The 10,920-nt window shown below is 48.7% G+C and overlaps 1 pseudogene; it reads right to left on the bottom strand.

The window, feature by feature from the left end:
• Window positions 1-1,536: 1,536 nt before the first annotated feature.
• On the bottom strand, window positions 1,537-7,424 carry LOC116854499 (annotated as a pseudogene).
• Window positions 7,425-10,920: the final 3,496 nt, after the last annotated feature.

A 10,920-nucleotide genomic window follows, 5' to 3' on the forward strand; every position in this document is an offset into this window, starting at 1 on the left:
AAAAGGTGCTGATGCTTGGTTTCAGGTTCTGCTCTTTGAACAAGGCACCCCATATTTTCATTTCACCCTGGGTTCTGCAAATTATATTAGCCAGTCTTGGGGGGTGGAAGTTATTAACTGAACGGCTATTGCCTCCAGGGTAAAAGATTTCAAAACCATCTGGTCATGTTATGAAATACACTTAACTTCTTTGTGTCTCATACTATTTATAGTGAAACGCAACCAAAAGCATTTTTTCCTTTGACTGTGGAGGCAAAGGGCCTATTCTTGTCAATAAATTTCTGTGGGTATCATAGATCTTCACTCGCTGACATTAGTAACACATAACTATGTGGCTCATGGTTCCATAATGCTTTAAAAATCAGATCTCAAATCCTATAAAATTGAATATAACTTCTTCAGAATAGCTCCTCATTATGTATATTTGAATATGGTACCAAGGACATCCTAAAAACATATAGAACATTCTACTCTAAATTAGATAAATTGGATACATTTCCCAAACATATTGGAGTTTCACTCTCTGAATTAACAACAACAAAAACCCAACTAAAGAGTTAATCATCATTCCTTCCCTTTTGTCCATCAGAGCTGGTGAAATACAAATTTTCCTGCTATGTTATAAGCTCCTTGAGAGCTTGGGCTCTCTGTCTTTCATCGCAGGAGTGCTGCAGAATGCCTAGGGCAAAGTAGACGCTCAACTCACACCAGTACTGATTAGCTAATAAATGATTAACAATGAACTTTTAGGTAGTGGAGGAGACCGAGATCTCTTCTCTTTTTGGCCTGAGGGTAGGACCTCAGAACCCTTCCTGGAAAGCTCTTCAAAAAGGACTCCTTTTCACAGTGAACACAGAACTTATGTGCCAGCCCTGCTCTAACCTCCTGCGTGTCATTCTTGTCAATCGCAGCCTAAGCCATCCCATGGGGTAGGTCCCGCTTTTTTTTTTTTTTTAATTTTTTAAATTTATTTTCAGTGTAACAGTATTGTTTTTGCACCACACCCAGTGCTCCATGCAATCCGTGCCCTCTCCAATACCCACCACCAGGTTCCCCCAACCTCCCACCCCGTTTTTATTCCCATTCGACCGACAGGGAAACCAAGGCACGCAGCACTTTGGTCATGGTTAGTAAATGGCAGAGCTGGGATTCAATTCCAGGTGCGTGCTCTGTGCACAGGGCCACATCCCTAAGCAAGAGTTAGAGCTACCCACAGGGAAGGCAGCCTCCGAGGTGGCCAGAGCAGCGGGGACAGAGGCACAGAGGCATGGAGAGCAAGATCCATTGCAAGGGATGAAGGTAGATCACAAGGACAGCCCATGGAGCCAGGGAGAGTGTGGACTCCTAATATATTTTCTCCAAAAGTGCTGTCACCCCGACTCTCCTTGGGGGAAGTGGGAACATTCCTGAATGCAAATACTTTTAAAGTATCGGTGTGAAGACTAAATCCCAAGCCTAGGGGCTGGCTCCGCTACCGCCCGGCAGCCAGGGGTAGGCCACGTGGCGGGTCCCGGCGAGGTCTCTGGGCAGCGGGCTTCACGTGCCTCCAACTGGCTCACAGCGCCCCCTGGGCGCGCGGCGGTGTGCTTGCAGCTGGCGGTCCTTCGCCACGGATGCAGGCTCTCGGAGCTGAACCGACCCAGCACCCTGCATTCCTTCCCTTACCCGCCCGACTGCCGGACTTCGGGCAAACACAAGCCTGTTTCGCGAAGGAGGGGGTCGCGGTCCTCAAGGCACCGAAAGCTGCAGGGGGCGGGGGCGGGGGCGGGCTTCGGCGCGGGCCTGCGCCCGGCTGGGCGGCCCGGAGCGGGGAGGGCCGCTTCCCTTTCTCGGGATCCGCTGCGCTGAGACTGAGAGAGCGTCAGGATTTCCCCGCCGCTGTTTGTGACTCCGGGGGATTTCTCAGGGCTCTGAAAACAACACATCCCTGGCCGGGAGGGATGCGGGGCGGAGAATGCCAGATGTTTTGAATTCTTTGAAATCTCTAAGCATCTAGAAAAAAAAACTCACGGTGGGTAGGTGTAAGTAGCTTTTTGAAATGGGGCACATTTCCCCCCCAGAGCTTAAAATGGAATTTTTCAAGGGAAATCGAATGAAAGTATAAAAAATTCGCAAACGCTCTTCTTGCTATAAAACAGAAGCACAATGCTACAGTCCCCCCCCCACTCCCCCGCCAAGTGTGGTTACCCTCATCATCATCCATGCAAAATAGGTCCTTTCCTCCAGTGATGCAGCAGCCACCCATGTCTTTCCCACGACTTGGGCCATAGTTTGTGTGAAGACCCTGCTGCCGACCCCGGACATCGGGGCCTTCCCTCAGGGCCCCGCTATTAGCCTGAGGAATCCCGCGAGACTCATGTCTGTATCCCCCTTCCACCCCATGGCTTTTCTTGCCGGTGTGGTTTCTGGAAGGCTGTCAGACATTCCCTGTGCCCTTCTGTTTTAAAAAAAAAACACACACACAGAAGCCTCTGTGATGTGCACAGGACACTGGGGAGTGTGGCCCCCATCAGATCCCTGCAGGACCAGAGGGGAGGGGGCTTGGCGGAGTGGTGCAATTGGAAGATAGGATGCAAGTTTAAGGCCTGCTTCTGCCACTTCCACTTGGGGAACTTGGGCGAGCACTCATGCTCCATAGAGTTTCACCTCCCTCATCTGTGAAGTGGGTGTGATGATTAAGTGAGTTGATGTGTGACGTTCTGGGCAGGTGCTCAGTCCTGAAAGTGCAAGGTGAGGGTGGACGTTCCCCAGGTACCTGTGCGCTGTGATACGCTCTAGTCTGGTGCTGTTTGGATTATGTCCTGGCAGTAAAGGAGTCAACAGCTGGTGGGCAAACTCCAGAGGACGAATGCTGACCAGCCCCCAAGGTGACCTTCTTCCATATTTTCACTGCCCTGAGATTCTAACTGCAGCCTGGGTTGGTTTGTGGTCAGGAGGTAGGTCACACTCTCTGGTTCCCCATGTGTTTGTAGGGCCACTGTATCTCTCAGTCAGGCTCAGAAGATTATTTTGTGCCCAAAGCCTGTTGGTGGCCTGCCAGGTGGCTCCTGCCACTTCTCATTCTTTGAGCTGCAGCCTTGGAAACCGCCTGAGGCCAGGGGCCCTCCTGCCTAGGAGAGGAAGCTTTTCATTCCCTTTAAGCTTCCAGATCTTCTGGAAGAGGAGAGGAATCCCCCAAGCCAAGGGGAGAGGAAGGCCAGGTGGGGAGCGATGAAGGGTGGGGCCTGCGCCCTGGGTGGTCTTCTCCACTCTGCTTCTTCCACAGGTGGATATTCTTGCCACGCCCCTAGCCGCTCCAGCTCCATCCCCTCTCCCCTTCCCCATGGAGATGTGGGAGTTTCCTAGTTGGTGGGTGACGCTTGTTTCCATGTTGAGTTTGGGGGGAGCTAGCATATTGCAATTGTAAGGGGAGAGTGAAGGAGGGAGAGGGTGCAGGGTGAGGAGGGGGGCTGAGGCCGCTGGGTCTTTCTCCTTCCCTCTCTGCTCTTTCTCCTTCCCTCTCTGCCCAGAGCAGCTCAAGGAAGCCACCTGGGGAAGGGTGTTTGCTTTGCAGACTTCTCTGGGGGTGAGTTAACAACCTGGCTTCCTGGGAGAAAAGCATTGTTTGGGTCCCATCAATGAACTTAATAGTAACTGCTTGGACGGTTGTAAAGATTTGCCGGGTGGGAACTCCCATTTCTGAGAACCGTGATGAATTAGGTTGGCCAAGTATCCTGAACATCTGCCCATTTTACGCACATCTGTACGGGCACAAGAGTGTTCTGGGGAGTGGGAGAGAAATCAGGAGATGCAGCAAGTATACAGTTGTCCCGCAGGCAAGAAAATTAATATTGCACTTCTGTGGACATAGCCTCCCCTAATCTAAGGCAAATACTGAAAAAGTAAAATTGCATAGTTTCCCAAAGAGAAAAATGATTATCATGGTAATTAATGTTAACTCAATTAATGAGTTTCTAAATTTCTGAGTCCAAATTTGTTGCTAAGGATACACCATACACCTGTAAGCAACCTGAAAGGTCAAGTTCATGTAGGATTTCTTTTTAAATGAGGGATTTCCTCTGTGCCTCCTGTGTTGTTTTCTCCCTGCTAGGTATGTGATGTTGCTTGAGGGACACAGCCTCTGGCCTCACTTGCCAGGTGAAGGGCAGCTCCGTGCGGTGCAGACCTGGAAGGAATTGACTTTGAACCCAGAGGAATAGAGTGATGGTCTTCCTACTGACCTGTGCTCCGTGATGCCCAGCTGGTCCCTGAAGAGGAGGAGGTGCCTCTCACAGGTCTCAGGGCTCTGTGTCAGCTCCTTGGAGCTGTGGAGGATGGGCTCACTGCCAGCTGGGCAGCTCCAGCTGTGGGTAGGTCGCTGGGGACATCAGGCTTTTCCTGGGAGGAGGTTAGGAATCAGTGTGAGGGAAGCCTGACGATTGGTTGGCAGCGAGTATGTGAGGAAACTCCTCTCAAAACAAGTGACCCCTAGTTTGGCTTCACTGGGGGAGGGGGGTGGAATTAACAGAGAAAACAGCGAAGATGCAAATCATAGATTGTTCTTCTAAAACCTGAACTTTAAAATATGGATTTACAAGAAAGCACAGTAAAACAGGTTGAACCATTGTTTGGCCCTGCTCCGGGGAACAGCTAGTAACCACTTGTAATGTACATGTTAAGGATTTCCGTGAGAGTTTAAACCTCAGGCAATGATTCCTAAACTATTTCATGCCATTGTACCCCAACACCAGCCTGTGAGCAGAGGCAGGGGAGGCTGGCCCACCCACACCACGTGTCCCCTCCCCCAGAGCGGAGGGGAGAAGTGTGGTGCCCTAACTCATTTGTGGCGCACGGGTGGGAAGCTCTGACTTACTCATTTACTTAGGAAAAGTCTTTCCTAAAGGTTGAGAAGGTCGGGTTTAGTCGGGTGCAAAATCGAAACTAATGACTCTAATTGAATGGTTTCCTTCCAGATAGTGATTTAGCCGCAGTGCAGAGCAAACCTCATCTGGGAGGCTTGGGTAGTCAGAATTCGTGACTTGACTCCAAGGTATTCTCCTTTTCTCCTTGTGATGCTTAGTTCCTCTTGCTTCTCCACAGGATGTTCATGTCCTGGTCATTTAGCCTGTTTCTGGACAGAGATGGATGACCTCAGTAGGCATGTGTGCAAGTGTATGTGTGTATATACACGTGTGCGTGCATGCGTGTATGTCAGGAGGGAAGGAAAGGCGGGTGACCCTTCTCGACTTCTCTGAAATTACACCATCCAGGTGGCCTCCTGCTTAGCTTTCTCATCTGGTTATTTCGACTCCTGGTCACCTCCACCTCCTTCCATACTAAAGACAGACAGCAGTACTAACTCTGGAAAGTCAATATTTTATTCACGGAAACTTCTCTTTAATTTAAATGTGATGTTTGAATAAAGCTGTGCTGGGGCTTGAGGACCCCAATTCTGTTATTTAAGGCAAATGCAAAAAATGTCACCTATTCAGTGTTTTCTGGAAATCTGTAATGTGGCATGAGTCTTAGACTGAGCTCCTTGATGAAAAGGTGCCACTTGTCAGAATCGCTCTGTTGCCTGACCTTCCCACCCACCACACACCTCCCACTGCCTCTGCCCTTTCAGGGTTAGCTGGTGTCCAGAAATGATCCAACCCCAGCGAAGCGGGGGGTTGTCAAGCAGGGGTTGTCAACCCTTGAGGATGGCTAACAAATTATTTAGGGAAGGGGTTAGGCTAGAGGAACCGGGACTCAAAGCCTAGGAGCTGGGAACTAGAACCCCTTCCTCTGTTTATAAACATCTTTGGTTTTCTCTGAGCTTTTTGAGAAAAATGCCTGATTATTTGAGGGATATATTTGAGAGATAATAACTCACTAGTACGGAGCACAGCTTTGTCTATCTGGTTACACCCATCAGAGCCTGCCTCACTGCCTAACCCAGAGGTTGTGCTTTCAAATGCCTGGGAGGCAGGGCAGGGAAAATGAAGGGGAGAGGAAGTGAGCCCAGTGAGCCAATTATGTAAAGAGCCAGTAAGCCAAAATTCTGTCAACTACTTCTAAGCATGTATTTAAGTATTATTTAAATTTATTTATTTAAGCATAATGCTCTGACCTCTGGCCCACTTCTTCCTAGGCACCTGCAGATAGAGCACAGGAAAATGTCCAGATGATACAAAGCATCTGGCAATTTGGCCAAAATATTTGAGTATTTTTAATAGGATGTTGTAAACCATATTGAGAGTAACAGATCTAAATCTGTCTGATAATTGTCTGGGCTTTAAAAAAAACGGACACACAGAGAACATGACCAGTAAAAGGAAGTAGGTAAAGTTACTTTCGAAGTCGGCTCAGCTAGTGCTCGCCCACATTTAATCTCCGTGGAGACACTCTTCTCTTTCTCCTTCTCCTTTCATTGCTATTCCCCCTAACTGCTTCTCCCACCCTCCCCGCTTTTTTTGTATTTCTTTGAGATCCCAGAAAAACAGGCCTTTCCTGGGGCTTTCGTTTCCCTTCACCCTTCCCCATTTGAGTGACATCATGAAAAAAAGCACCTTGAGTTAACCATATTTCACAACACAGGGGCCTCTGCATTCACACCCTAGGGGAAATTTTTAAAACGCACTGAAATAGGAAACGAGTGATGTTGCAAATACCTGGTGAAAGGAAATAACCTTGCCCTTTATCTTTCCACGGGTGGTGATTTTCCAACGGAGAGCCGGATCGTGGCTCCCTACAGTGAAAGTGCTGGCCGGCCGAGCTCTGCTCCCCCGGCACCTCACATGGGTAAGGAGCTGGGGTACTCCCAGAGTCCCGAGTCAGCTCTGGGCCTGAACACGCTTGACCAGGCAGAGGGAAGAGTGTGGTCAACAGGCTCACATGTGCGATTTCCTGGAAGGGAGTCAGGAAATAACTAACTCTATTTCACTTCCTCAGTGGGAACCCCTTTCATCTGTGCGTTTGGCAGAAAGGGAGGGAGGTCAGTGAGGTATGAGAGTGGGGGGATCTCTGAGTTCCTAGTGGCTTTGTAAAAGGAAACAGAAGGGAAGAAGTATTGTTGAACTGACTTGAGCAGTAGCAAGCCTGAGCTCTCCTAGGGGCTGGGGTTTGGAGGCAGCGGAGAAGCAGATCTGCTGGACACCATGACCTGGGGTCATCTGCATTTGGAGTCACTCTGACGGGAGTCACAGGGCACACAGCTCTCTCTTCAAGTACATGTTTTAATGTGAATTCCCCCTGAAGTCCTTCAGGCAGCCTCATTGCCCAACACTAGGATTCCATTGTGGCTCTTCTCTGCACATTCCCTTTTTCCTGCTATTTCAAGTTTTACACCAACCTTGGCCCAAATTACCATTTCCTTCAATGAGGCTGACATCTTGAGTGCCTGCCATGGGCTAGGTTTATCTCTTTACTCGTTCTTTGTAATCCTCATTACACTCTTGTACCATCAAGCCCATTTCACAGATGATGAAACTGAGACTTGGGGATGTTATTTATTTTTTTTAAAGATTTTATTTATTTATTTGTCAGATTGAGAGAGAGAGAGAGAGAGAGCACACAAGCAGGGGGAGCAGCAGGCAGAGGGAGAAACAGTCTCCCCACTGAGCAGGGAACCTGATTCGAGACTTGATCCCAGGACCCTGCGATCATGACCTGAGCCGAAGGCGGACTCTTAACCGACTGAGCCACCCAGGTGTCCCTGGGGATGTTATTTAATCTGAAGATCACATAGCTAGCATGTGGCAGAGCTGAGACCTGGGGTCAGGACTTTTCCTTCTTCAAATGTTCGAATTCTCCCTGCTGAGTATTTCTCATTTATCCTTTTCCTCCTCAACTTGCTGAAGTTCAGTCTCTTGTGTCAAGTTGCCTGCATTATGTCAATAGTGTCTGACCCTTTCTTTGCCCAAGATCTCAACACCCTCAGTTCTCTGTGCCCCTCCATTCTCTGCATGACTATCTGGGGAATGTTTAAAAATACATATGCTTAAACCACTCTCGGGTTAAAAACTTGTGGTAATCCATGGTCTTTGAGATCCTTGGGGCTCTGTGTGGCTGGCCCTGGCCCTTCTCCTGCTGTTTGCTGGGATGGCCCCTTCACAGCCAGGGACTGCTTGGAGGGTGGACTGTTGGTCTCTCTGCAAACACCCGTCATCTCATTGCCTGCTTGTCAGTCTGTACTTGCCGTTGCATTCCAGTTTTGTTTCTACACCCTCCGGCAGTGTGCCTGTGGACATGCACAAGAAATAGCCAATGAACGAAGCATTTGAAGATGTGTTGAACCACATTTGAACTTCTACGTGCCTTGCTTAATTTGCTTTCAGCTGAGGTCCTCTGGACTTATCTTTTCCTTTGGTGGCTTATCCCTCATAACCAGCTTGAAGCCAGGGGACAGAGTCATGGAATGATGGAGAAAAGCAGCAGCTGGTGGAACCCCAGGGGAGCCAGTACCCCCTGAACTTTGCTCTTGAGCAGACACAGTGGGGTGAAAAGGAAAGCACGCTAGCCAGTGCTCTGAGAGTATCTGATCCAACCTGGAATTAGACTGAGGGTCCTTCTCCTTTCTTGTCCTTTCTGTAATTGTGTAACAAATCAATAAAAGTGTTTTGATACCTTATAACAAATAACAGACACTATTCTCTCTCTATAAGGTGTCTCACTTGTCTTTTAAGTTGACGTTTTGTTGTAGGAGTACAGTAAAAGGCCAGTTACTTTTCCTGTAATGTTATCATTCGTGCTCCAGTAATTTCTATAATAGTAATGCGTGGCCTTTCAGAAGGTTTAGAGTTCAGAGTACTTTCACCCACATTACCTCACTTGGTTTTAATTCTCTCTACCTCGTGAATCAGGCAGCCCCACTCACAGGTGGGCACCCGAGGTCTGGAGGTGGGGAACAGAAGGGGTGAATGACCCAAGGAGAGGCTCTGGACCCTCACATATGAACCTGGGCTCTGTGGGTGGGTTGTTTGTTTTGTTGATCTTTTCATAGATTCTCACCTAGAGAGCCTCCCACTTGCGTAAAGCCCGTGGATGGAATGTTCTGTCGGTAGACGCTGCTAGCTGGAGGGCTGACTGTGGGCTCCACGGAAACACCCACCCAGAGCGGACCTGGGGAGCCGCCCACAAGCCCACAGCGTGTGAGCAGCAGGAAGCAGGACTGTGCCACGCCCGCCCCCAGCTGAACTCCTTGGTCCCCGGTGGGCCGCTCTGGCTGGGTAGTTTCACCACACCAATGCTTCTCTTGCTGTATTGGATCAGAGAGACTTGGTGATCCCAAAGAGGCAGAGGAGGGAGATGGGGCCGGGTGTACCTGTGCCTTGAGCGGCAGGTCCAGGGCGGGGGTTCAGCTGGCTTGGAAGCATTCAAGTCTCCAGAAGCATTCCAGGAGCTCAAGGATGGCTACACAGGGGAAGGGGGCATAGTTTTATCTTGCTTTAAATCAGATTCTCAAAGGGCTCCATGACCTGCCACCCCCCCCACCCCACCAAATGTTTAAGATCCACTCTTCTATAGGAATTTCATGAATATATAAATAACATCCTACCTCCAGGGTGTTCTATATTATCCCCAGTTGGTGGCGATAGGAGATCGTTGTGCCCATGACCTCAGACGTGTCCTGCTGCCCCTCAGATGTGCTGTGATGTTCAGCACACTGCTGTTCTCTGCTTGCAGTGGCCCCCGTGTGGCGGGAAAAACTCCCACTTACTTGTCTGTTGAAACTGGTGCAGATTTCATCTCCACGCTCACGCCTTCTTCCACTTCCTGGGGCAACTTGGGCACCTTGTTCTGACTTTAATACCCATATTGCTGTCCTGTGGTCACTTTTTTACCCCCACTGCATTGGGAGCCCTTGGAGACCAGGGCTGTGGTCCATCTATCTTTGCCTCTTGAGGTCTAGCTCTGTGCCAGGTACACAGATGGCTGGGTGAAGCTGTTTGATTGATAGCTGGAAGCCAGGCCATTGAGAGCTGACGTGAAGCCAGTTCTGAGCTAAATCAGGAAAGGTTCTCAAAATGTGGTTAGCCTGAGTCACACAGGACCCCTTAAATGTCATATGAAAATTGTCATTTACATTTTGATGGTGTGGTCACCATGACAGACCAGAAAATGCAGCTACTTACTGAGCACGCTTTGTATGCAAAGCCCTCTACTGAATCCCCTCCTAAGAGAATGTGTAAATTCTGTCTGATTTGGCCAAGTTCATACAAAATTTAGTCTTGAACCTTGGTCCTCTGGCCAGACCAGTCAGCATAGGTCTGATGTATTTTGTGCTTCCAAGCTTGTTTTCAGATACACTACATATTCTAAAACTAAACACCTGGTAAGAAAGAACGATTGGAGAGCTAACCATGTTTCTTTATAGGTCTTTGGAAGGAGCACAATTGGTCATATGAGTCATGTCATTTGTTGATTACAGATAATAGCACTTGAAAATGCCGGGTGCTTCTATGCGGGCAAAGCTATGAAATCCATTTTTACTACTAGAAGTCAGACACACTTTAATTTCACTTACCTTCTTGAATATCACTAACCATGCAGCAGTCTTACTCAAGACTGACCACCATTTCACTTTTCTATACACTGGATTCCCGTTCATAGTTTTTCTCATCCTTCCCTGCTGTGGAGATAGCTTGTGCTCTGTCATTAATGTCCATGTATACTTTGAAACCTGTGTTTGAAATTTTAACCACTAGAGTTGATTGTGAAAATCATGGTATGTGAATATTTTGTTCCCAGCCCATAAATTTACACCATCTGCAGCCACACTACACGAAAGGTTTCTGCTGACACCCCATTCTCCCTGTGGTGTCCTGATGTCTCTTCCCGAGTGGTCTGCACGGGTAACAAATACTGCGTGGGGACACTGAGGTATGAAGGCCCTTCTGTAGGACCAGGTGTATTAGTTAGGCTTTCGGTCAAGTTTCCCTTATGTTTGGAGAGCTGGGG

This window comes from Lontra canadensis, unplaced genomic scaffold (assembly GCF_010015895.1).
Source record: "Lontra canadensis isolate GAN:19392208 unplaced genomic scaffold, GSC_riverotter_1.0 scaffold92, whole genome shotgun sequence".
NCBI classification, from domain to species: Eukaryota; Metazoa; Chordata; class Mammalia; order Carnivora; family Mustelidae; genus Lontra; species Lontra canadensis.